We start from the raw sequence: 25,068 nt of genomic DNA, 5'->3' as shown, positions 1-25,068 counted from the left end.
CAGTCCACATTAGCATCTCTGCAGCAGCTTCTCTCAGCACCTGACTTGCTGTTAGTCAGGCTGCCATGGGACCTGCAAGTTGCAGAGACTAATTGCAAGAGAACACTTAATACGTGAACTACCTTGGATTAATTCAGCTGAGTATGTCACAGTTTTAATAGTACAACTTAGCAGAAACTAACTCTCAGACTTGAAAAGTGTGCCCAGCTTAAAATGCTTAAAACCAAGAGAAAATATTCAGAACTCCTTGTCTAAGATAGCATCTGTTAGGCAGCCTCTGATAAAAGAATTATAAACATGGTAAACAGTAAAGCCTGAATGCAACAACATGGGAAAGAAGCACACAGTTCTGAGTAGGTGGTGCAGTGGTCTCTCTGCATTTTCAATACTTTCACAAGTCCAAAAGAAATAGACTGCCTCTCTTATTTACCGAGGCTTGACACTTTCATCCAGACCAATTCCCTCTAGAATCTCACTGCCCTTCTCCCTCTTTCCATGGCCAATCCATCAAAAAAAAAAAATCCTCCCAACTCTCTTTTCTATGTATCTGGAATTCCAATAATTCTTATCACTCTCACAGCTCAAAGGATTCTCAATACCCTGCTTGAATTCCAGCCTGCATTCTGCCCACACTTCAAGAGTGACTTCACCATCTCTTCATTAGAATCTGTGACCTTCTAGAGTGCTGAAAATTTTACATTTTATCACAACTGGTTTTATTCCCTATCTAACTGCTATGTTATACATTCCATGGAGATAGTGATTTGTATCTTTTCTCATTCTCCTATGTAATACAGATGTTTAGCAAGCACTTACAAGTGCCTCGTGGTGCCTGGTGCATATAGGTATAGAATAAATTTTTTGAATTTGGTAAATGTATGTTTAAAAATGTTGAGCTAGTGCTTAGCACTAGAACAAAAAGTATATGGCTTTACTAAGATTTTGCCTGCAGGACATCAGCTAGGTCTATCTTCCAACATCACTAGCATTGCTTTAAAACTCATTAGAAAGAATCTCTAGTCCAATTTCTCTACCTTGGATCTACTTTATGTTGTTCTGAAGATTGAACTGTGTATTGTGAAGAGTGAGTATGTGCTGTTACATTTATATATGACCAATGACCTATAGACATGGAGTATACCTCAGCACCATATCCTTGACCGTCATTCACAGTACAATTAGGGAAGCACTATCTTTGTACCACTTACTCTGTGCTCTAATGATACATTTTAAGAGCTTATTCACTATAAATAGAAAACATCACCCCCAGACCTCTGGCTTTGATTTGGAAGAACATGGGTATTAGGGAAAATGTTCAGGGTGGTTAGTTGGGGAGAATGGACATGGTATTTCACCAGATGAGATAGAACTGCTCCCAATAGTGACCATAAAACATGAACTAAACTCTAAAATGAGTTTATTTAGCTAGCATTGCTCTGACACAGCACAGAAACTAAGAACAAACTGGAATTCAGTTTATTAAACCTCAGATAATCTATGGTCTGACTATTCACCAATGACCTCACTTGACATCAAAGTAATGGTAAACAGTCATTTCAATTATGTAGATTCCAGTTTATGATGCCCATCATTTCTAGGCTTTTTTCTTCTTATATTGTCTCAATTCAATATCATTACAAGGCATCTATTTTTTTTAGATCATCTTCGTAGTCCTGTGGTCTTGCTGTGTATTTTCATCATGTGTTTCAGCCTCTCTAGTAATGATCACTCTGTTATTGGCACTAACCAATTCACATCTTGCATTTGTAAGACAGGATTGTGTAAAAAGAGCTAGCTGTCAAAGAGGCAACATCTTCACCTATTTGACTAGCACAAAGAAACACAGTGGAATGACCCAGTTCATTTTAGCTTCTCACACTTACAGACTCACATTAGAAAAATTGCTTCTGAGAATGCCCATCTCAACATCAGTAGAGCTGCCCACTTTAGGCTAAGTGCCAGTCATATTTGGAGACTCTCTTCTGATCATCTTCATTGTGAAGATACACATTCAGTAAAGATCAGTATAGGAAAATTGTAAGAAAATATACTGAAATTTTAAAGCACAATATATCTTGTCTGTAGAAGGGCATTTTATAAATATTTTATAAATATTTTTCTATGGTTTAAAGCAGTTCTAGAAAACTTCATTCTCCATTTTTGGCAGCATCTATTTAGTTTACTGTTTCTGTCAATAGATGATCCAGATTTCCATGTTGTCATTTGAATATCTTCAGTCCAAGGCAAAATAAGAAATATGTCAGAAATTATTTCTTATAGCACACAGAGATTTTCCTCATGGTTGTGGCCTCTCTTTGGCTACACAGTCAAAAGCAGTTTGCTTCTTATCAAGAAAAATCCACAAAGGCATGACAGTCACCTGACAAGCTGTGATGGTGCTGTCACCTCTGAGAGGAGTGATTGGCACTTCAAGTGACTTGCAAGGTTGAAGATCAAGCCTGTTCCCCCAATGAAATTCTAGTTATCAGGCTAAAATGGGTCTTTTTGGAGAAATGCTGGTAACACATTCTCAAATACCTAGCTATCTCTGGACTTAACCTAGTGCTTGCTTTATTTCATTGGCATACCCAGTCTCTATATTCACTGAGAGACCTTTGCCTATAGAAATTGTATATGCTTAAAAGATTATTAATTCTAAATTCTAACCTGAAAACCTACAAACAAAGCAGGCCACTTCACTTCAAAGAGTTGAGTTGGTTAATTGCATAATATAAGCACTGAGGATTATGTCAAGTTTTTTGGTTTTTTTTTTTTTTTTTTTTGGATTCTTGAACTTTGGACAGTCAAGAATGGCAATTTAAAAATCAATATGGATTTGTGCATGTTAACCAAATTAACTTTGCACTCTTGTTCACACCTTCTCTTTAATGAGCCTTTTTTATTTTCTACAAGACTGATCATTATAATTATTGTGCTCTAATTAGTCAGATAAAGTGAATTGCTTTTGTTCTGTAGGTTAGATGCTACAGTGAACTTGCATTGCTAATAAATTATGCACCTGGTGTTCAGTTACAGAACACAAATAAATACCTGATACCACATTTAATTTAAAATTTCCCATTACTGATTTCTTCCTAGCATCAAAAGCTTATGAAAATTCCCACTATTTACATATTTAATTTTCATGCTCTTTTTTTAATTTTATGAAATGTCCATGAAATATTTTTGAGAAGGTAAAATCATGTTCTGCAGTGGATGTCTATGCAACTGAAGGAGATCCTGTCCCTAATAATAAAATATTAATATTTAAAGTGATTTGATGTTTGAACATGGGTTTAACAGTTGTTACTATTAAATTTACCCCACAGAGCCATGTATTTAGTTGGTCCAGATTGATTTGATCTACAACATAACCAAACCCAAAATACGAAAACTTAAATTAAAAATACAAAAATATTTTTCTCTCATTTCTATTCCTAATTCCTTATATACAAAACAAAATGAATTCTTTCATCTCAAAATAAAACAAGTGAAGAGTTTTTAAGACAACAGGTTAACACTGTCATGTCGCACAACTGGCACTGTCAAAGGCATGTAAAATCACGAGGCTAGTTGTTCTTTGCTGTGAAGCTCATGTGTTAGTAGCTAAAAGGGGTTTTCCTTCAGTTAATATTCCTGCTATAATTGGTTATTGAAAAAAAACATTTGGAGAACATTTATCAAGAAAAATATAAGAGCAAATCAGAAATCTACAATGTTTAAAGCTCAGAAATCTGTTAAACCCACTTTTAAAAATAATTTATTCTATTGTTTCTGATTGTTATATATGAATTCCCAGTAGTAGGTTTTTCCACAAACACAATAAGCCAAATCAAACCAAACAAAAAGTTCAAGTTTAATGATCCAAGTACTGTGAGGTGACTCTCAAGTCCCCCCAGAAGTGATTGAGGGGAAGGAGCAGAAGAAATCACCTGGCAGGTCTATAGGCCAGATATTAAATACCCTATCGATATGGTCTTGAGATTTCGGGCCAGAGCTATTGCTTGGCTGGTTTTCTAAGAGGGTGGGGTTTGAAATGGGTGGGGAGCAGGAGTTTCTAGGTAGAGTTTCCAACTAAAAAGTTTCCCAGTGGTGTTTTAATATAATATTTCTAGGATTCAATAAAGTAATTTAATTTCCTCCTTTCTCCTTAAAACAGAATTTAAACCAATGCTATGTTATAGAATGAAGAGAATGTGATGGCGTTGAGCTCTTCTCAAGGATTAGAGATGTCACTTATTTTAGAAGTGTATCCATATATATCCACATACACATATATACATATATCCTTTATGCTGTCAGAAGAACAGTGAGACAAGCAAGTGAGAAGAATACATTAGCATCCCAGGCACAGTGAGAGAAAACAAATATTGCAGGCCCTGCAGCCATTGCACCCCCAAATGAGCAGCAGCTGCACATTATCTGTGGAGATGAGGTTTCCCTCTGGAGATATACTAGGATGCTCTTCACTCCCAGTATCAAATCTCCTGGATAACATTAGCTATGCTTTTTCTAGTCTCGAATACTAATACTTGTGGCTGATGTATTATCAATTTCCTAAACCAGTATAATGTATAACTACTTTCTAAGTATTTAACTTTATTCTTACATATAAGCAGAGTACCCTTTCCTCATGGAAGGCTTCAGATATACATATGAGTATATATGAATACACACATACACATGACAAAAAGTCCATGTGGGTCATAAGACGAGCTGGATTGAGAAGAGAAGCGTAATTATATAAATACTGAACTCATATGTGGAATTCTCAAAAAATTCCAAAGGAAAAAAAGATTATCACTGTACTCTGTCACAGAGGCAGAGTACAGAGGCATAGCTAAAGCCTCATTTTCAGAACACCAAGAGGCAGGCTACAACACACACTGTTTAGACAGCTACAATTATGAAAAGATTTAAAATGACTCAGGCATGTGCCTGCCATGCTTCTGACCTTCCGAGATCCTCATCCTCATAAGGCCAATGGCAGGAAAAAAAATCTCCTAAGCAGTAAAAATAAAAGAATTAAAATGTCAAATTATTGTTCATGAAAATTCTGGAAAACTGCTCATAGAGTCAGGAGTATGGCAGGTTGCAGTGAAGAGAACATTCAACCTAGAATTGGATATCTGTCCATTTGTTATCACAATCATATCTACTTATGCATGTTGCAATGTTCTTGTAACTATGGAAAACAGTAGGCAGTCACAAGTAAAGATTTCCCTACCTAGTGTAGGCTCCAGAAAAAAAGAGATGGGCAGTGGACAGTTATAGAGATAAATGAGTTCAGTAAATTTAGGTAATGAAACCTGAAAGAATAATTCAAATGGTGTAATAATTTGGAGAATGACTTTAAACAGGTACCGTGGTTAGTGTAACAAACTGGAGACTGTAAGAGCTACATGTGCTGAAGGAAAGATGGGGCAGCAGGGTGGGACATCAGAGCAGGGCAGAGGAGTTGGGAAGGATGTAGAAAAAGATGACTGGAGGATGTGCTGCTTTCTGCTACTATGACAAAATATCTGAAAGAATAAATTAAAATGGGAAACATACTTTTTGGCTCCTAGATTCATTCAGAGGTTTCAGTCCAGGACAAATTGTCTCTATCACTTCTGGGCCTGTGGTGAGGCAGTATGCCACAGTAAGCACACCCTGAAGGAAGCTGTCCATTTCTCTAATCGAGGCAAAGGAGAATGGCAGCAATGTCCTCTATAGAAGCATGCTCCTGCGGACACGCCACTTCATAGCACTACAAGCTGGGGCCATGGATGTGGACCCTTAGGGAACATTTCAAACTATAGTGGCAACATAGCATAGTGGTTGGAACATGATCCTTTGGGGACATTCTGAGAGCGGAAGGGATTGGGTTCTGATTTATTTTGTTGTTGCATAGTGGAGATTAAATTGAAGGCATACAAATATTAACATAGAAAACAAATTTTTTAAGCAACTCTTTGGCAATTCACAGGAAGGGTGAGGGGTAATAGGCACTGAGAAGTGTTGGTGTTTATTGGTCTTGATCTTAGTAGGGAAAAAGGAAAGTGAAAGAAAAACATGCACAGGTTTTATTGACAAACTAAACATAGCACCTCATAGTTCTGTCACTTATCACCTTGAGGCCCTTGCTACATGGTGCATGATGCTTATACTATCCATTCATAGTCAAATTTGCCATATGCTCACAGATGATTGTCGCAGATTTTTGATAATATAAATACACATTCTTTTTGTTTAATTTTAATATTCATACTTATATATTTATTATTTGTCCTTATTTTACATATTGATCCCAGTTCCATCTCCCTCGATTCCAGTTCCCTCTCCCTCCCATGCTCCCATATAGACCCCCCTATCCCATTCCTCACCCCCACTCCACAGAGAGGGTGATGCCTTCCAGGAGGGATCATCAAAATCTGTCAAGTCATTTGGAGTAGGGTCTAGGCCCTCCTGTCTCTGGGTTAAGGGAGTATTCCTCCATGGGAAATGTGCTCCCAAAGTCATTTCCTGCACAAGGGATACATACTGGTTCCACTGTCAGAGGTCCCTTAGACTGCCCAGGCCTTCTAACTGAGACCCATTTTCAGGGGATCTGAGTTGGTACAATGCTGGTGCCCCAGCTATCAGGCTTAAGTGCATGAGTTCCCCCCTGTTCAGGTCAACTGACTCTGTGGGTTTCTGAAGCTTAGTCTTGACCCCTTTTCTTATCACTTTTCCCTCTCTGGATTTCAGGAGTTCTACTCAGGGTTTAGCTGTGGGTGTCTGCTTCTGTTTTCATCAGCTACCAGCTGAGGGCTCTATGATAGCGTATAAGTTAGGTATCAATCTCATTATCAGGGAAGGGCACTTATATATTCTCCACCTCTTTTTACCTAACTCAACATATATAGAGAACCCAATCTATTAATTCAACCAATGATAACTAAATTTAACTAAACTTCTGAGACTTACACAAACTCAAAAATATACCCATCCTTATGTCATGACTGAATACTGCAGTAATTTATTAATAGTATTTATAGCTTAGAGATACAAAACACTTAGATTTTCAAAAGGTAGTAATGGCAAACCACCATTTAACATAAATTTGTTTTGAATTCCCTATTAGCTACTCAAATGAGTCATAAATGTGCAATTAATTTGGAGAAGTTTCAAAGTGTGTCAGGTGGTTCTGATGGTACACTCCAATCACTGAAACTTGAATTACCAAAGCACTTCCCAACAACATAAAGTAGAACAGCAGAGTTTGCCTTGTCCAAACATTCACACTTATTCCATGAAAATTTGAGCAATCACAGTCAAGCACTGCACTCTGCACACACTTCCCATCAGTAAAAGGGAGCAGGTTGAAAAGTCTAAAGCACCTTGTGTAATAGAGAACCCAGTGCAACTTAACTGCACATTTCAGTATTCTCCTATATAATTATGTCAATTATAAAGTTGTCATCATTAGGATTTCTACTATAATGAAACACTGTGACCAAAGCAAATGGTTTGACTCACATTTCTACATCATAGTTCATCACTGAAGGAAGTCAGGACAGGACCTCAAACCCAGCAGGAACCTAGTGGCAGAAGTTGATATAGAGGTTATAGACGAGTGCTACTCTCTGGCTTACTCTTCAAGGCTTGTTCAGTCTGTTTTCTTATAGAACCCAGGACCACCAGCACAGGGATGGCACCACCGGCAATGAGCTGGATCCTCTCCATCAATCATCAATTAAGAAAATGCCCTACAGGCTTGCTTACAGACTGATCTTATGGAAGCCCTTCCTTAATTAAGGTTCCCTCCTCTAAGATGATGTTAGCTTGTGTAAAGTTTATATAAAATTATCCAGCATGACAGTGTTAATAAGTCCAAAAAAATTTAAATCCCATGTCTTACCCCTACAAAGATAAATAATTTAATTTAATATGTCGAGGAACTGCCTTCCGATGGTTATTCCTTCTATATATGCCTTTTCCTTCCTATCCCTTTCTTTTCCTACTTCCTCCTCTATTTCCTGTACTTTATTCCTCCCGCTTCTCAATTTAGTTTTTAATAAATGGAGCAAATTATACAATTTTTATTCTTTTCTTCATAAGGTTGGACCTGGAGAAATTTTTAGTTTTAGTACAGCCACAGACAGATAGGCACAAACATACAGATAAACACAGTATACAAAGTAATGTAAAGAATAACATTAATTGATCCATAAAGATAATCATAAAAAGGTTACATCAAATTAAGAAGCTTTTGTAAATTTACTTTATTTGAATTTTGTCAATTTTCATTATTTCTTACCAAATTGTCCTTTTTAATTTAATTTTATGTTGTTGGCATTATTTTTTAGACTGCCCCATGTTGCTCTCTTGCAGCAGAATGAAAATTTGCAGAAAGTACAGAAATATAAAAAGAATGTTTGGCAGAGAATAACTGTGAGTTCACATGTGACTGAACATTTGCATAAAGCAAAACATGATGTATTTCACAGTTAGAGAGTTGGGCATTTAATGGGTCAGGCCTTAGAAACAATGTTGAAGAAATTCACTAAAAAGGTATGGGTTTGTTATTCAGAATATAATTTTCTTGATTAACCCTGAAAGAAAATAGTGCATAAGAAACAAAATCACTTTTTCCCTAATTTCCTGAGATCTTTTCTGGAATATCCCCAACAAAATTAGGTTAATAAGAGAAAAAACAAGTAATAACTGATTAATAAAATGTATTCTATGCACATGAGAGATATCCAGAGAAATTGAATAAGTTGGCTTCCAAAAAAGAGGTTTGTTTTATTATTATTCTAAAAATGTGTTGTTTTCTGTTGGGGAGGTCATAAAAAATAAGTGGAAATTGCAAGCAGCGATAATAATCAGCAAAATGTCACAGCAAGTTAAGAAAATGATATCCTTACTTTTCTCCTGGGTGTGATGTCATGTACTAAACCAAGCCAGCTGCCAAGTGAATACAAGCACATCCTGCCTAATACAGAGATTAGTGCCAGATTCCACTTATATTAAAGTAATACACTTCACTTCTTGAATTAATAATCATATCTGCCCTTCACAGACAAAATCTGTTCTAATTATCTTTCTGAAGAGAAGATGGTAGAGAATTTTGAAGGAGAATTGGGCACATCATTTGCTTGTATTGATAATTTTGATAACATACTTGATTATTAGCATTTCAGTAGTTGCCATGGAGACTTCAGAACCAGTTTCCTATGTTAAATATAGTGTTCTTTGACTTGTATCAAATTTACATTTAGAGACCTTGTGTTTCTCTCCTCTACCAATAGCTGTTGGCTCTTTATCAGACATATTGCATGCAGTCCACAACTCTAGTGAGAGTGATGAAAATTTACTTCCCCAAAGGACAATTAAAAGGCTTAAGTTGTTTTTCCTCATGAAAATAACACATTATTCACATTGCTAATACAACTAATGTATTTTTATGGTTGAAATATTCAAAATTTTTAATTGAAATCCTACTGTAACAAATGACATAATTATGCATGCAAAACAATTCATTGAAAAGATCAAGGTGTATAGAGAAAATAAGATAGAGCTTCCCTTTCTCCCTCTAATAATGAGCAAAAATGATCCCAAGCACTCCTTTGCAATCAATTATTCACTAGGAACATGAGGATGATGCTCATTAAAGCAACACAAACTGGGTACATGAGTAACTGAGAAATGGGGAAGTCCTGTGGGAATGCTACTCATTAGATCTAGGTAGAGAGAAACACACGGCTATTTATTAAAACATAAGAACAGAAGTCAAGTAAAAGAGCTGAGCCCCTTGTGGTGCAGGATCCCCCAGACATGGCTCATACCGTGTATGTCAGTCATGCCTTCAGAGAAGTGACTGCGTAAGATATTTTCATTTGTTCCAGTCTGCTTGTGACTTTAAGAACTGACACACTGGGAACTCTTACAATGTTTGAAAATGCTTTATATCCATGCCATAGAGAAATGGGCAATGAGAGGTTTCCAAGCAAAACCTATGCCCTTTAAGTCTGAAATAATAAAAGGGATGGTGCAGCTATTTGAAAGTTGTGAAGATTTGGTATTGTTTTAAGAAAAGTTACATATGATTTTGCAGACTCCTTAATTGTAACCTTATTGACTTCTCTGAGTTGAAATGGTCACCACATTTGGGAATTTTTAAAGGATGTTTGTCTTTATTAAATAGATTTTTTTCTGAAGATATTTCTGTATCCACGAGGCACAGTGTTTCCAATTTAACAGGGAAAAATAAAATTGAAACAAATATTAGTGAGTAGAGGGAAACTTTTCAGAGCTAGAACATACCAAAATAATGGTTGTCTGTCTTCTCCACTTTACATAATTGAGGGGAGACAGCGGTGTATTATTCATGAAGGAATAGAAGATTTTACTTCTGGGCCATGGTTACACACATATGAGATGAAAGTAAGGAAATACATGGAACATAGATGTCTGGTTCTGTAGCTAAGTATATCATATGATGGGAGTTTTTCAGGGGAGACTTTTTGAGGAGTAGAGAATGCCTTAACTGTTGTGCTGTGTTTGGTAGCTGTAAGTCATAGTGACAAAAGTAATCACAACTGTGTTCCTATCAGAGCATCTATCTGTAGGCAAGAAAGAAACTTAGGGAAGGCCTTTGCTTACTTTTTCATCAGAGCCCTCAGTTCAAACGATCAGCATGCCAAAGCATCTATCCTGCATGGGATGTAATTTCTCAAAATGTTCTAGAGTAGGTGAAAATGAGCATGAGCTAACAGATGTGATCTGATCTGGACAACAGAATCCATTTTAGAAAATGAATAGAACTTCAGAAAGTTGTGGAAACATGACATTCTAGAACATACAAAAGAAAGGTATTTTCACTTGATGCTAACCAATGCTTTGCATGCAGAGATTTCCGCATATGTCCATTTCCAGTAAAACGAGAAACAGAAGAGAGTCAAAACATACAGGATTGTCTTAGAGTCTTGATATTTCATTCCCAGTCCTCCATACCAAAAACCAGCCAACTCAGCAGATTTTTTTCATTCATAAAGAAAGGGTTTAGTTCACAAATTTTATTTTCAAATGTATCAGCTTTGAAGTGCAACAATTTGGAGATTATTTTCCAGCAGTCTCATTATGTGAAATTTCCACTTTTCCTAAGGTTATAAAATATTTAATTATACAATTGAAACCATCAAATTCCCACAACATCTTCATGTTGACAATAACTTTTTTCTTTCCACTAAAATGAGCAGGTAAATATTCAAGAGAATGAAACTGTTACAAAGCCAAGAGTAAAGCTGGAGAATAATAAGGACTGGGGCAAGGAAGCTGAGCAAAGGGATGCTATTTTATTTCTAAACATAAAAGAACAGTCAAGGTGCATGTGTCCAATGGGGTTTCCCTTGCTTCTTAAAAGAATGTACAATGTTACATCAGAGATCTCATCTCACAACAACAAGGATTGTTTTACAAGCATACCTTGAAATTTTGTGCTTGCCATATGCAAAGGTAACAGAGAAGCAGTCTTGCAGCTGAGCAAATCTGAGCTTAGAGATCAATTTGGCTAAGAAATTAAGAGATTCCTCTGAGTTCCTAATAGGTTTGAATACATGTTCCCCCAAAGCCTATGTTTGGTCTTTGAGATGAGAAATTCAGAAAGTGGAGCTCTGTCATAGGTCATAGGCACTCTGGCTCCATCTTCTTTTTCTTTTCCTTCTTGCCATTAGATGAAGGGATTTCTTTACCATTCAACACAAACAGCTCAATGTCCGGAGCAATGAGATTTATTTCTCTTACACTGAAGCCTATAAACTGTATTCCAGAACAAACCTCTTAGCCCAGCAGGTAAAATAGAACGATGCTAAGCTAGGCTACATAGTGGAGTTCTGTTTTAGAACACGAACATACAACAACAAAAATCATTTCTTCTATGAGTTTATTATTTCACATATTTAATTAGAGCAAATAACAGAGAATTAGTAGGGATAGTTGTGTCATAAACAACAGTTGTATCTGTGAAAGAAACATGGTAATAGGATCACAGAATAGTTTTAAGTACAGGCTAGAGAAAGGCGAGTATATTCCTAGAATGTTCTAAGAAGATCTTCCTGGTTGAGTATGGTAGTGCTGAAAAGACTGGATACTGAACAGAATGCAGATAAGAAAGACCAGTTGATGATGAGGTTATGATAACTCTTATGAATGTGATTATAGGCCAACATTGCCATACCATAATTGACTATGTGGATGTGTTTTGTTTGTGCCCTGAACTTGAGGGACTCCAAGGTTAAAGGACATATAAGAGTCTTCCTGATGTAGGAGATTTAAGACAACAAAGCATTTAGGCTCTAATATCAAAGTGATGTCTCCTTTACTAAAGTATACAATAGATTTGAAACTAAACAAACCAGTAAAGAAAACGAAAACAAAAATAGAAAATGACAAAGAAAATAGATTTTTAAAAATTTCAGCTTGGGCAGAGAATGAGCTAATAGTGTACATGATATATATAATGAACATGATATAAAGAGTCATTCAATTAGACACAGTTAAAGAATACATCATCACAGACTCAAATAATGCAGTGAAAATTTAAAAGAGACTTGGGACTGAATCCTTTCAGGAAAAATTCCTGTGTTGCACTGTGTTCCAAATGTGCCCCACTCTTAGATGCTAATATGTTCTGATGTGCAAACTCATGGTTCAGGTTGGCAGTAGACTTTGGCATCCTCCATATGCTTCTGGTTTGCAGGCATGTGTGTAGAATGCAGAGTTGCTGAGACATTGTGACACTGTGGAGAAAAACAAAAGCCTGGAAGAGCAGGCACATACAGCTGGCAGCCTTTATACACTGATACCTGAAGTGGTGAAAATACAGTCAAAACTCTGAAATTTAGAGATGTCAGCAGTGTGGAGCCTGCCAAGGGATGTTTTTACTGGGAGCAGAGTTAATCCTGCCAACTCTTTGAGGCAAAGATAGTGGAACTGCATACTGTGGATAGGGAACATGGAACACATGCACTTAAAGTCTGCCTTGGTGAGCTTCATTCTTGCTTTGGTCTTGTGTTCCTAGTCTTTCCATTTGGAGTGAGGATGTGTACCCTGTGCCATGGTGTCTGGAAAGTATGTAACTTGTCATTTTTAACATTTCCAAAAATTCACCACTGGCTTTGCTTGAAGTCTGAGAGAAAAGTTCAGAACTAGAATGCCAACATGTAGGAAGAGATATGGATTATATATTATTGGGAATGTCTGACGACTGCCCTTTGCTTTGTGAGATGATTGTGAGTTTTCAGGCACCAGAAACAGAATGCTACCTTGAATGTGAAATGTCTCCTGTATCAGTTCGTGTTGAGAACACAAACTGCTGGAATGAACCACAGCTAACAGGGACCTCATACAATGCTGAGTACCCTATCAGAACTGAAAGTTTGTAGAGAATTTACAACATTGAAAGACAAGAGACAAATTACCTTGAGCCATTTTTATTCATTCCTCTAAATAGTCATTCATTGCCTTCCTCTGGGTGTGACCTGACATCTTTGTAATTACTAGATAAATCCTTTGGAATGTATAAACCTCCCTAGGTTCCATCAGCCAAAAAGCTAAGCGTGTAGTCAGACAGTATCTATAGTCTATGGCTTAGACGTTTATTTTTTTCCTATGGTCACCTTATCTGGTATTTCCAAGAACATACGTGCAGTGTCTTTGGTTTTAATTTTCTTTGTTCTGTTATTAGTAAAAAGTTTGTGAAACTGTAATCATGTTTGAACTGGGCATTTTGATAGAGTAACCTGACTCTGTTTCTAGGACACAATCACTCATACATAGCTGCAGAATTAACCACCTTTGAGGTTAGACTTGTGTGTTAGCATTGGTATGAGCAAGAGTTAAATATTTGGTCTCAAGACTATGATACTACTCAGAAATGGTAAACCCTTGGGAACTGTGGCCTACCAGAAGGAAACTAGATCAAGGCAGTATTGGTTTAGACACCTTCCTGTATCTCACGTTCACTTCCTGGTTGCCCTGCCATCACTTTCCTCAGAACCTGTTTCTGCTATGATTTTGTGGTTTTCACAAGACTGGAAGCAATGGATGAGGCAACTCGAGATGGACACCTCCATAGCTGTGAACCAAAATAAGCTTTTCCTCCTTATAAGTTAATTGTATTGTGTATTTTGTCACAATGGGAGGAAGTTAATTTGAGACTAGATGAATAGGAGTAACAAGCCAAGCTGGCATTACACCATTGAAGATAGATATATAGACCATAGTGCTACTAGCTAAAACCACTAACCACTGAGAAGCTGGACTGACAAGAAAATAATTCTAAGATGGTCTAAACTTAATCATGGGGGCTAGTTGATAGAGAGCAGGAGAGAGTAGAGAAACTAACTAGTAGTTACAAATCAAGATAACAAAAGACTGATCAACATGTCTAAAAGTGTATACAGCCCTTCATTTAAAAATATAACTAGAAGTCAGTGAGAAGACTCAATGAGGAAAGGTACCAAGCATGACAAGTTTGATCTGGGAACTGCAGAGTGGGAGGAGAGAGCTGACAGAGTGGGAGGAGAGACCTGACTGCTGCAAATTGTTCTCTAGTCTCCACATGTGTTCTGTGGCATGCCTTCACACACTTCCACTTCCACACATGTGTGCTTGAGCACACACACACACACACACACACACACACACACACACACACACGTATGAAACACAATTAATTAATTGACTAATTAAATATTTTTTTTAAAAATCCAGATAGTTTGATGACCAGATACCACAATATCTGTCTGTAAATGAACTTCCCAGATCAGCGAGTGTAGAAGCAACAAATATTTTTCTTTTTGAATTGTCCTCCTGTTCCAAACTTTCCCACTTTCCCATCCCTCTAAACTGTAACAAATGTAGATTAAATGGAAATAAGTGTTAGAAATAACTAAGCCTTGAATGTGTCTCCCTGAGTGGAACATCAACGTGCTAAATGTGTATCACTTTCTAAAACCCATTTATTTGATCTTTGTACTGCTTCTTCACTTTACTCCTTTTGGTTTTAGAAGTAGAACTCTGCAAAGGTTACTTGTATCCCCAAGCAACAGATGTGGCAAATTTAACCTTCAACAACACAACAGAATCAACAAAGGTATTTGTGAACTGAGAAATGTTTTGGAGTTTTGGCTGCTATTCTGTTAAACTGCAACATTTAGGTTTAGCTTGATATGATTGTGACAGTTTTATTGATTATAATTATGATAGTAAGAGCAAAGTGTGAGACACTACTCATGTTATAATATAATTCTGCGGCTGATGTTTATAATTTGATTCATCTTCAATTATCCTTAGGAAAAGGTAAAACCTCTTCCACTAATTATCAGCATTTTCTTCCCTCTTTCGCTTACCCTACAATATCTGAGCTATGATTAGAGGTCTTTCACGCTCCTCTTATTGGTTCACTTTGTACTGATTACCATCCTTATTTGGTGACAATTAGATCAAGGTTACATGTTATTTCATAAGTATAAAGGAACAGAAGAATTAAGGGGAAAACTGACTAGCTTTGTCTCATAAGATTGGTGAAAATTTTCATATGGCAATAAACTGACCAAGGGAGGAGAACAAAATAGCACTTTCTTTGAACAGAGATCTTTGATTACTGCCTTCATTTCTAGGATATGTTCAAATTCAAGATATTACATTGCCAGGTATCATTGTATGCACCTGTCCTCCTTTCCCTCAGGAGTCGAGTCAAAAGGATCTTGAGTCCCAGGTCAGTCTAGCATATATATAAGGAGACATTGTCCCACAAAAAAGACTTCCTCTGGATATAGTTATTTTAGTATTGGCTTGAGATGGGGATTTTATGATGTTATAATAGGTTTTTGTTGTAATGTATGATTGGAAGCTTGGAAATGGTGTCCTATATTCTTCTGCATCTCTTCAATTGTAGGCAGGCTCCATCACAATAGGAAGAATGTCAAGAAAATTATGAGCTGTAACAGTTTGCAAGACAAATGTGCAAGGGAATATCAGACAGTGTTGTGTAGACTTTGAAGTAATGGTAGTATTGCCTTATGAGTTATTATGTGGCCTTGGGCAGTTGCATGAAAAGAAGCAGTCAAAAGAAAAGTTCAGTGACTTATCTACCACAAAGACATTGGAAAGAATAAAAGATATTTTAAGATGGATGAATCAGGGCTAGTATAACAGAAAAGCTATATATTCAGGATCAATTACTCTACTTACCAATTCCTTAACGGTGATGTTTGACAGAAACTTTGATATCTCTTGTTTCAATACCAAAAATATGCAATAGGAAAAAATGAAATTGGTATCTCCTTTTAACCAAAGAAAAGTTATGCTATTGCCAGAATTTTAAAGCAACATTCATCTCTAGAAGTCTCAGATAATTAAGCTTTGCACCTTTTCCCAAAGTATCAGTAAAGTGGAACTTAATGGTGAAAAACACAAAGAAGAGGTCTATTCAATGAGGCACATTGGTTAGAAGAGTAGACACGGTGATCCAGTGACCTCAGGTCTGTTAAGATGCACTGAGGTGAGTTTAAGATTTAAACATAGGGAATAGGAGCTAGAAAGTCAAGAAGTATACATGGATAGCTAAGCAGCCTTAATCCATGCGTGGTCTGCTTGGTACTGTCTCAGTTCTGCTTTTTTATGGTTTCTTAAAGAGTCTCTTCTTCTTGAGGAGAATAGTCTGCTTTCCACAAAATAACTACTCCTACTTCAATATGAAGTCTCATATCAACAGAAAACTACCCACATATGGCAGGTGATCTGTCCAACGAGGACCTGCTATGTCGGAATTCAAGGAGACTATAGGGTTAGCACTATGTTTAAGAGTTGTAGCTACCTTTGGGTGTAAAATGCCTTGATTAGTTACGTTTGTTCCTCCAATCTTCAAGGGAGATTATACAGATTAAGTATCACTGATTTTAACATTGGAATTTCTTGAGTAACTAATGAGTTAAGTGACTCAAAGCAAAGGAGACAGATGCAAAATGAAAACAGAGGCACCAGGCTTTCATCTATGCTTTGTAGAGAAGATAATGTCATATACTGGTGATAACAATGTTTTGACAAGTGGATTCAAAATAGATGCTGTATGACTCTGACACCTATTTGGCATTCTATTTTAGTTTTAGTACCATGATATCAGTATTGATGGTCTCATCACTTCTAGTAACCCTAATTCAAAAAATAGTTATCTGAAAGTGATAGTATTGTCTTTTAATCCCAGAACTGGGGAGGCAGAAGCAGGTGGATCTCTGTGGATTTGAACTAGCCTGGTCTGGTAAATTCTGAGTTTTGTGCCAGCTAGAACTATACAATGTCTCAAAATAAAAACAGAAAATAAAGAAGAAAGAAAGAAACATGGAAACAAAGACAATGAAAGAAAAGAAGTGAGAGAAGAAGGGAGGAAGAAGAAATGTTGGAAGGAATGAATTAAAGAAAGAGGTAGAGGACTAGTAAAAGTTTTGGACCAAAATATGAAAATTATTTCTGGTGGTGCCTTAATGTTTAATATCTCAGTACATGTCTGTCTCAGAGTAGATGGCAGAGGACAACACTGACCCAAACACAACTGCCTAAACAATTTCAGTTCATTCTAAGATTTAATACCAAATCTACTCCAGTACTTTAAAATTCAATTTAAAATTTAAACTTCATATTATCAATTGTATATGCCTATGCCTGTGTTTGTGTGGTGTAAGGTTTCCCACATATTTAGAACATTTTTTGCAATCATTTGTTTTACTCACATTCAAAGGAAAAAAGGAAGAGAGGAAGTTAGGGAATAAGGAAGGAAGGGAGGGAGGAAGGAAATAAAGAAAGGAAGGAAGGAAGAAAAAAGCAAGCAAGCAAGGAAGGAATAAAATACAACCTTGACTTCATCTCATAATTTGTTCCTAGTATGAAACATTTAAATTAAGTAAAAGATAAGAATATGTCAGGGACCCATTGAAATCAGTGTATCCTTTGTTTTCCAAGGGATGTGTCAGATTAACTCTGATGCTTTTTGGCTGGCAGGCTGATAACTAAAGTGTATATTCCAGGGATTCTTGGGAATCATTCTGAACTTTAGAGTTCACTGAGTTCACTGTTCTTTTTAAGTTAGATAAATTATTGTCTTTTACCAAATCATTATTATTTTTGCCCCAATATCAGACACAAGAGTCAGATATGTCTGCTTCCACAGTTAGAAGTTCCACAAAACAAGAAGGAAACAACCCCAACTTACATTCAGAGAACTAGTACAGACCCCTGCCAGCCTCTTGCTTTCTGCTTCAGTCTCTGTGAGCCCATATCTATCCTGCTCAGTTGATTAAGTGGGCCTCGTTCTCCTGGTGCTCACCATCTCCTCTGGGTCCTGCAGTCTTTCTGCCCCGTTTTCCATGGGATTTCTTGATCTCCAAGTGGAAGGATCTTATTGAAACCTCCCATTTAGACACACTGGCTAGATAACATCTGGCTGAGGTTCTCTGTGTCTGCTCCCATTTGTTACTGGAAGAAGCTCTCTGATGACAGGAGAAGGCACCAATCTATAAGTATAGTAGAATATCATTAGGGATCATTTCAGTGGTTTTAATTAATTAACTAAGTAAGTAATTGGACAAGTAATGTTTGATTCAATCATTGATGCTCTGGTTCTCAACCACTCAGGCAATGTAAGTTATAGGCTCCCATTTGTGGTGAAGCATGGACCTCAAGGTACACCAGACATTGTTTGACCATGCCCACATGAGTTCTGAGCCATCATTGCATAGCACCTCTTGCAGGCAGGAGAGGTTGCAGGACAAAAGTTTTTGGCTAGGTTGGTGTCCACATTTATCTTTTGTTAGTCACTGAAGGGAATAGAACATTAGCTGAAGGCTCCATGCAGGTGCCAGTTGGAGCACCCTAACTTCAATGAACTGTGTGGATGTCCTCAACAATAGGACCCAATGTCACTTTGTAGAGAGAAAACCCCTGTATAACATCAGCCTAGGTCATTGAGGATACCCATGTGATCCCATTGTCCCACAACTTAACTGAATGTAACCCAATCCTGCCACTGGGAGCCTTGCCTGGCTACAAGAGATGGACCTTTCAAACTCTTCATCCCCCAATACTAGGAATGCTCATTACGATCACCTACATAGATTCCAGGAAGTTTTCACTGTACTAAGTTTCCACACCACCTTCAAATATCTGCAAATTTCAGCCATCTCTCCAAGCATTCTCTCCCTACATTCTTTCTCCCTAAGACCTGATCCCTCTCATTCAGTCCCCACTTAACCCAGTGTATCTTGTTACCAGTTTTAGTGGAATTGCTTTGAGTTTCTATTTAAGTTCATGTTGGCTATAGGCTTCCTGCAAATTGCTTCAATTATGTTTAGGTATGTCCCTTGTATCCTTAATATCTCCAGGACTTTAATTTTGTTTGATTTTGTCAAAGGCCTTTTCTGTGTTGAATGAGATGATCATGTGCTTTTCCTTCTTCCAGTTTGTTCATATGGTGGATTATATGTAGTGATATTTGTATGCTGAATTATCCCTGCATCTCTGGGATGAAGCATACTTGATCATGGTAGATAATGTTTTTGATGTTCTCTTGGATTCTGTTTGCAGGTGTTTTATTGATTACTTTCACATCTATGTGCATAATTGGTTTGTAATTCTGTTTCTTTGATGAGTCTTTACTTGGTTTGAGTATCAACGTAATGGTTTCCTCGTAAAATGAATTAGGTATGTTTCTTCTGTTTCAATTTTGTGGAATAATTTGAGATGATTGTTTGCTAACTCTTCTTTCTTTAAAAGTCTGATAGAAGTTTGCAATAAAACTGTGTGGAACTGTGCTTTTTTGTTGTTGTAGTTTGTTTTTTGGTTTAGAAAATTTTACTGACTGCTTCTATTTCACTAAAGGCTATAACCCTATTTAAATTATTATCTGATCTTGATTTGACTTTGATAAGTGGTGTAAGGGAAAAGGGCCAACCAAAGAAATACACCCTGAGCAGAGCCAAAGAAACACAAGTTGGCCCTGCATCTAGAACCAAAGAAATTTACCCTAACCCTGAAACCAGTGCCAAAGAAATGCACTTTGTCTCTGGAATCAGAGCCAGTTAAAGAAATACACCTTGGTCCTAAAATTAGAGCCAAAAGGCTAAAAAGGACCAGTGAAAGAAACACACTTTGGCCCTGAAACCAGAGCCAAATCTGATCCTATATGCAGAAAACAAAGTAATCACTGAACACAAGGTCTAACCAGTCTGAGCTCAAGGACTGAAATCTGACCAATCCTTGCCCTGGAAAAACTCTACCCCCTAAGAACCCAAATATATATACCCTGTGCTCAGCCTGTGGCTGTTTGGCATGCCTGGCTGTGCTCTGCCACCTTGGCAGCCAGTCTCCAGGATTATTCTTTCCCAATAAATCTCTTTAATGAGGTTTGGGTGAGACCTTCTTTCTCTGTTTTTGCTGGAGCAGAGACATCTAGACTAGCCTGAGTGGAGCAGGCAAAGTGAAGTTGTTACACTCCACTCTCTGGGGCACTGGAGCCAAACTGTAACAACTTCACTGGGAAACCCTCTTCTGCCAGAGTAGAGCTGATACACTGGGGAAGTCTTTCCCGGAAGCAGAGCTGTATGACCTGTGGTATTCCTTGGCTCTGGAGTGCCAGGTTTCTCCCAAACTCCATAGTGACTCTCTCTATTAAGATATCTCTTGCTATTACAAATAATGTGCTGTGAACATAGTTTAACAGATGTCCTTGTTGCATGAATGTGTATCATTTGGGTATATGCCTAAGAACAGATTTACGGATACTATGGTAGATTGATGCCCATTTACTAAGGAAATACCATACTGATTTCCAACTTGTACTGGCTGTACAAGTTTGCACTCCCACCAGCAGTGGCGGAGTGTTCCCCATTCTCCACATCCTCTCCAGCATAAGTTGTCATTAGTGTTTCTAATTTTAGACATTTTGGCAGGAGTAAGATGATATCTAATAGTTGTTTTGATTTGCATTTCTCTGAAGGCTAAGTATGTTGAGCACTTTCTTAAGTGTCTTTCAGCCTTTTTGATTTCCTCTATTGAGAATTCTTTCTTCAATACTGTACCTCATTTTTAATAGGGTTGTTTGGTGTATTGTTGGTGAGTTTCTTGAGTTCTTTGTATATTTTGGAGATCAGCCCCCTGTCAGATGTAGGATTGGTGAAGATCCTTTCCCAGTCTGTGGGCTGCCATTCGGTCTTATCAACTGTGTCCTTTGTCTTACAGAAGATTCTCAGTTTGAGGAGGTCCCATTTATTAATTGTCAATCTCAGAACCTGAAAGCAACATAGATGCCCCTGAACTGAAGAATGGATAAAGAATATGTGGCACATTTACCCAATGGAATACTACTCAGTGGGAAAAAAGCAATAGAATATTGAAATTCGCAGGCAAATGGATGGGACTTGAAGAAACCATCTTGAGTAAGGTAACCCAGTTACAAAAACAGGAACATGGTATGTACTCTCATATACACATTTTAAACATGGAAAAAGGGATTGCCAGCCTATAATTCACACTGCCACAGAAACTAGGATACAAGGAGGAATCTAAGAGATTCATACAAAGTTCCTCACAAAACGGGAAAGGAATACGATTCCCCTGAGCATATTGGGAAGGGGGGGTAGGGAGTGGAGAGGGAGCTAGGAGAAAAAGAAGGGGAGGAGAGGAAAGCATGTGGGACTAGGAAGATTGAGTCAGGGGAGGAATACACGAGAGAGAAGAGAGAGAGAGAGAGGAAGATAGAGAGAGATGCCATAAAAGAGGAAGACATTATAGGTTTGAAGAGAAAACAGATGGTAGAAAAATTCCAGACACCTACAAGGATGACCCCAACTAACAATCTGAGCAACAGTGGAAAAGGTACCTTAAATGCCCTTCTGTGATAGTGAGATTGATGACTAACTTATCTACCTTCATAGAGCTCTCATCTAGTAGCTGATGGAAACAGAAACAGACACCTACAACTAAACACTGAGCCAAACTGGAATCCAGATGCAGAGAGGGAAAAGTGATAAGAAAATGGGAATAAGACCAGGCTACAGAAACCCACAGTGACAGCTGACCTAAACAAGGGGGAGCTAATGGACCCACAGATATATAGCTGGGAAACCAGCATTGGACTGACTCAGGCCCTCTTGACATGGGTCTCAGTGAGAAGGCCTGGGCAGTCTAAGGGACATCTGACAGTGGAACAAGTATGTATCCTTGGTGAACAAAAGAGTTTGTGAGCACATTCCTGATGGAAGAAAACTCCCTTAACATAGATGCAGGAGGGAGGGCCTAGACCCTGCTCCATGTGACTTGACAGATTTTGTTGATCCCTTCTAGAAGGCATCACCCTCCCTGTGGAGTGGGGGAGGGGGGTAGGATGGGTGGGTAGTCTGGGGCATGGAAGAGAGGGAGGGAGAAGGAACTGGGATCAATATGTAAAATAAGAAAAATAAAAAAATAAATAAATAGATAGACATCTATTACGTTGCTCTTCCCCTGAATAGTTCCCTAACCTGATCATCATGTTCCCTCATGTAATCATCCCTTTCCCTCTTGTTAACCACAGCCTCTGCCCCCAGTTTACACAGTAGATCTCATCTATTTCCCTTCCCAGCATGATCCATGTATCTCTCTTAGGGTCCTCCTTCTTACCTAGCTTCTCTGGAGCTGTGGATTGTAGTCTGGTTATCCTTTGCTTTACATGTAATACTCACTTATGAGCAAACATATATGACGTTTGTCTGTCTAAGTCTAAGTTTTCTCACTCTGGATATTTGTTTTTTCTAGTTCCATCTATTTACCTGCAAATTTCATGAAGTCATCATTTTACATCACTGAGTAGTACTCCATTGTGTCAATGTACCACATTTTCTTTATCCATTCTTTGGTTGCAGGGCATCTAGGTTATTTTCAGGTTCTGGCTAGTACCAATAATGCTGTTGCAATCATTGTTGAGCACCTGTCCTTGTGATATGATTGAGTGTCTTTTGGATATATGCCTAAGAGTTATATCACTGGGTTTTGAGGGAGATTTATTCCCAGTGTTCTTATAAACTGCCATACTGATTTCCAAAGTTTGCAGTCCCATAAGCAGTAGAGCAGTGTTTCCCTTTCTCTATATCCTCTGTTCTCAGTATTTTTGATCTTAGCCATTGTGGCAGGTATAAGATGTTATCTCAGATGGCTGAGTATTCTAAGTTGTCAGACTCAAGTGTTCACTTTCTTACCTACCTTTTAGAAAACATATTTATTAATTATTCTTTTTCTTCATTTATGTGTAGTTTACATGTATGTATTGCATATTTTCCTGGATTTTAAAGGATTTTTTTTATTTCCTGTTTAAGAACCTCTATCATCTTCACATAGTTGGTTTATGTCCTTTTCTTGTGCTTTGCCTATTTTGGCTTGGAGTCTGCTGTAATAGGATAGCTGAGCTCTAATTGAGACATATTGCCCTGGCTGGTATTGACAGTGTTCTTATCTTGGCATTTAAGCATATGGTTTGGAGGTGATTGTAGCTCTACATGCTGATTTCTGAGTTTTTCTTTGTTGGATAGGTGTTTCCTTGATTTCTGTTTCATCTCTGGATTTTTCAGAGAGTGTGATGGCTGTGTGTTTCTTGTTTTAATGACCTGCTAGGCTGGTGTTTCCACAGGGAATGTCTATTGGTGTTGGAAACTGGGATGCAGCAATGTATGCAGTAAGGGATGTCAGGAGGGAATTGTCTTTGCAGTCCACCAAATACATGGATAGGGCAAAGGAAGGCTGAAGCTTGTATTCTGATGCAGTATTAGGAGCTGTACAAAGTCATGATTTAATCTAGCCTGAGGGACTCATTTTTTCTGGGGGAACAGATAGAGCTGAGAAGGTCTACCAGTGAGCAGGCTTCCTGGTCTTCTGACAGGCATGGCCTATGATTGAGCAGGAAGTGTCTGCCTGAGCTGGGGGCTAGGACATAGACACAGTGGAGAAAGAAGGCCAGGAGAGAATGGTCTGTGAAAACCACAGGTAGAGTGGACAGGGGAAGGGAGTCTGCAGCTGGAGAAATAGTCTCTAGGTTCCACAGGTAGAGAGGACCAGGGAAGGGAGGCTGAAGCTGGTTTTCAGTTGTAGGTCTAGGGATAACACTGAGAGATTGGGTCACTGGAGGATGGAGAAAGAGAAGTTCTGACCTTTAAGGCAGGCATGCCCTGTGTTTGAGCTGTGGTCTATTTTTTCAAGAATACCTCCATTATCAAGTCTCAGCTTGCCAGATGATCTCTGAGACTTCACTTCTCCTTTCTCTAGAATTCTGGCAACTACATCCATTGCTAAATGTTCTTGTTTTTCCTCCAAGACGGTGGATAAATTGTGTGGCTTTTGGTAATTCAGTGGCATCCTAGAAAATTTGTGAGAGCAGTGGCCAGTGCTCCTTAAAGAAACACCATAAAGTGTATTTACATCCTGGATCCAGTCATGCAGCTCAGCTCTTAGCCTTTTCTCTTTGCCAGGGTGACTCTAAGCAGTACACAGGACCGCTGAAAACCTCTTCCTAGGAGAGAATTGGATTAGAGAATCTTGAGGTAGAGCAAAGCCTTCTGCTTCCATCTTCCCTTGAACATTCTTCACTATTGCCCTCCAAAGAAACCTGACAATGAGAAAGAATTCTGGACACTTTTTTACCCTATGCATTTTTCCTTTAGTTCTTACTGCTCAAAGTGTGGTTCACAGAACAGCAGTTTCCACATCTCCTGCCTGTTAGTGAAAAAGGCATAACCCTGGGATGCATACTAAAGGAATTAAACCAGAAAGCAAAGCTTTTAAAGTCTTTAACTGACAAATGCATGTTAAATCAATAAATATTGCACCAAGTAACATTCTGAATAATATCTCAACTTGTTTACTATAAATGTTGAGGTCAATTTTTCGGATCCAAGTTTCACATAATAAGGGACCTCTCAAAGCCATTGTTTTTTATCACAGAATAAGAAAAATAAAAGAATAAAAGAATAAAAGAAAAAAGAAGGCAACAAATCCTACTTGGTGTTAGGCCCTCAGAGGCAA

The sequence above is a fragment of the Phodopus roborovskii genome, unplaced genomic scaffold, assembly GCF_943737965.1.
Source record: "Phodopus roborovskii unplaced genomic scaffold, PHOROB, whole genome shotgun sequence".
Taxonomy (NCBI): Eukaryota; Metazoa; Chordata; class Mammalia; order Rodentia; family Cricetidae; genus Phodopus; species Phodopus roborovskii.
Note: the sequence above shows the minus strand (reverse complement) of the source record.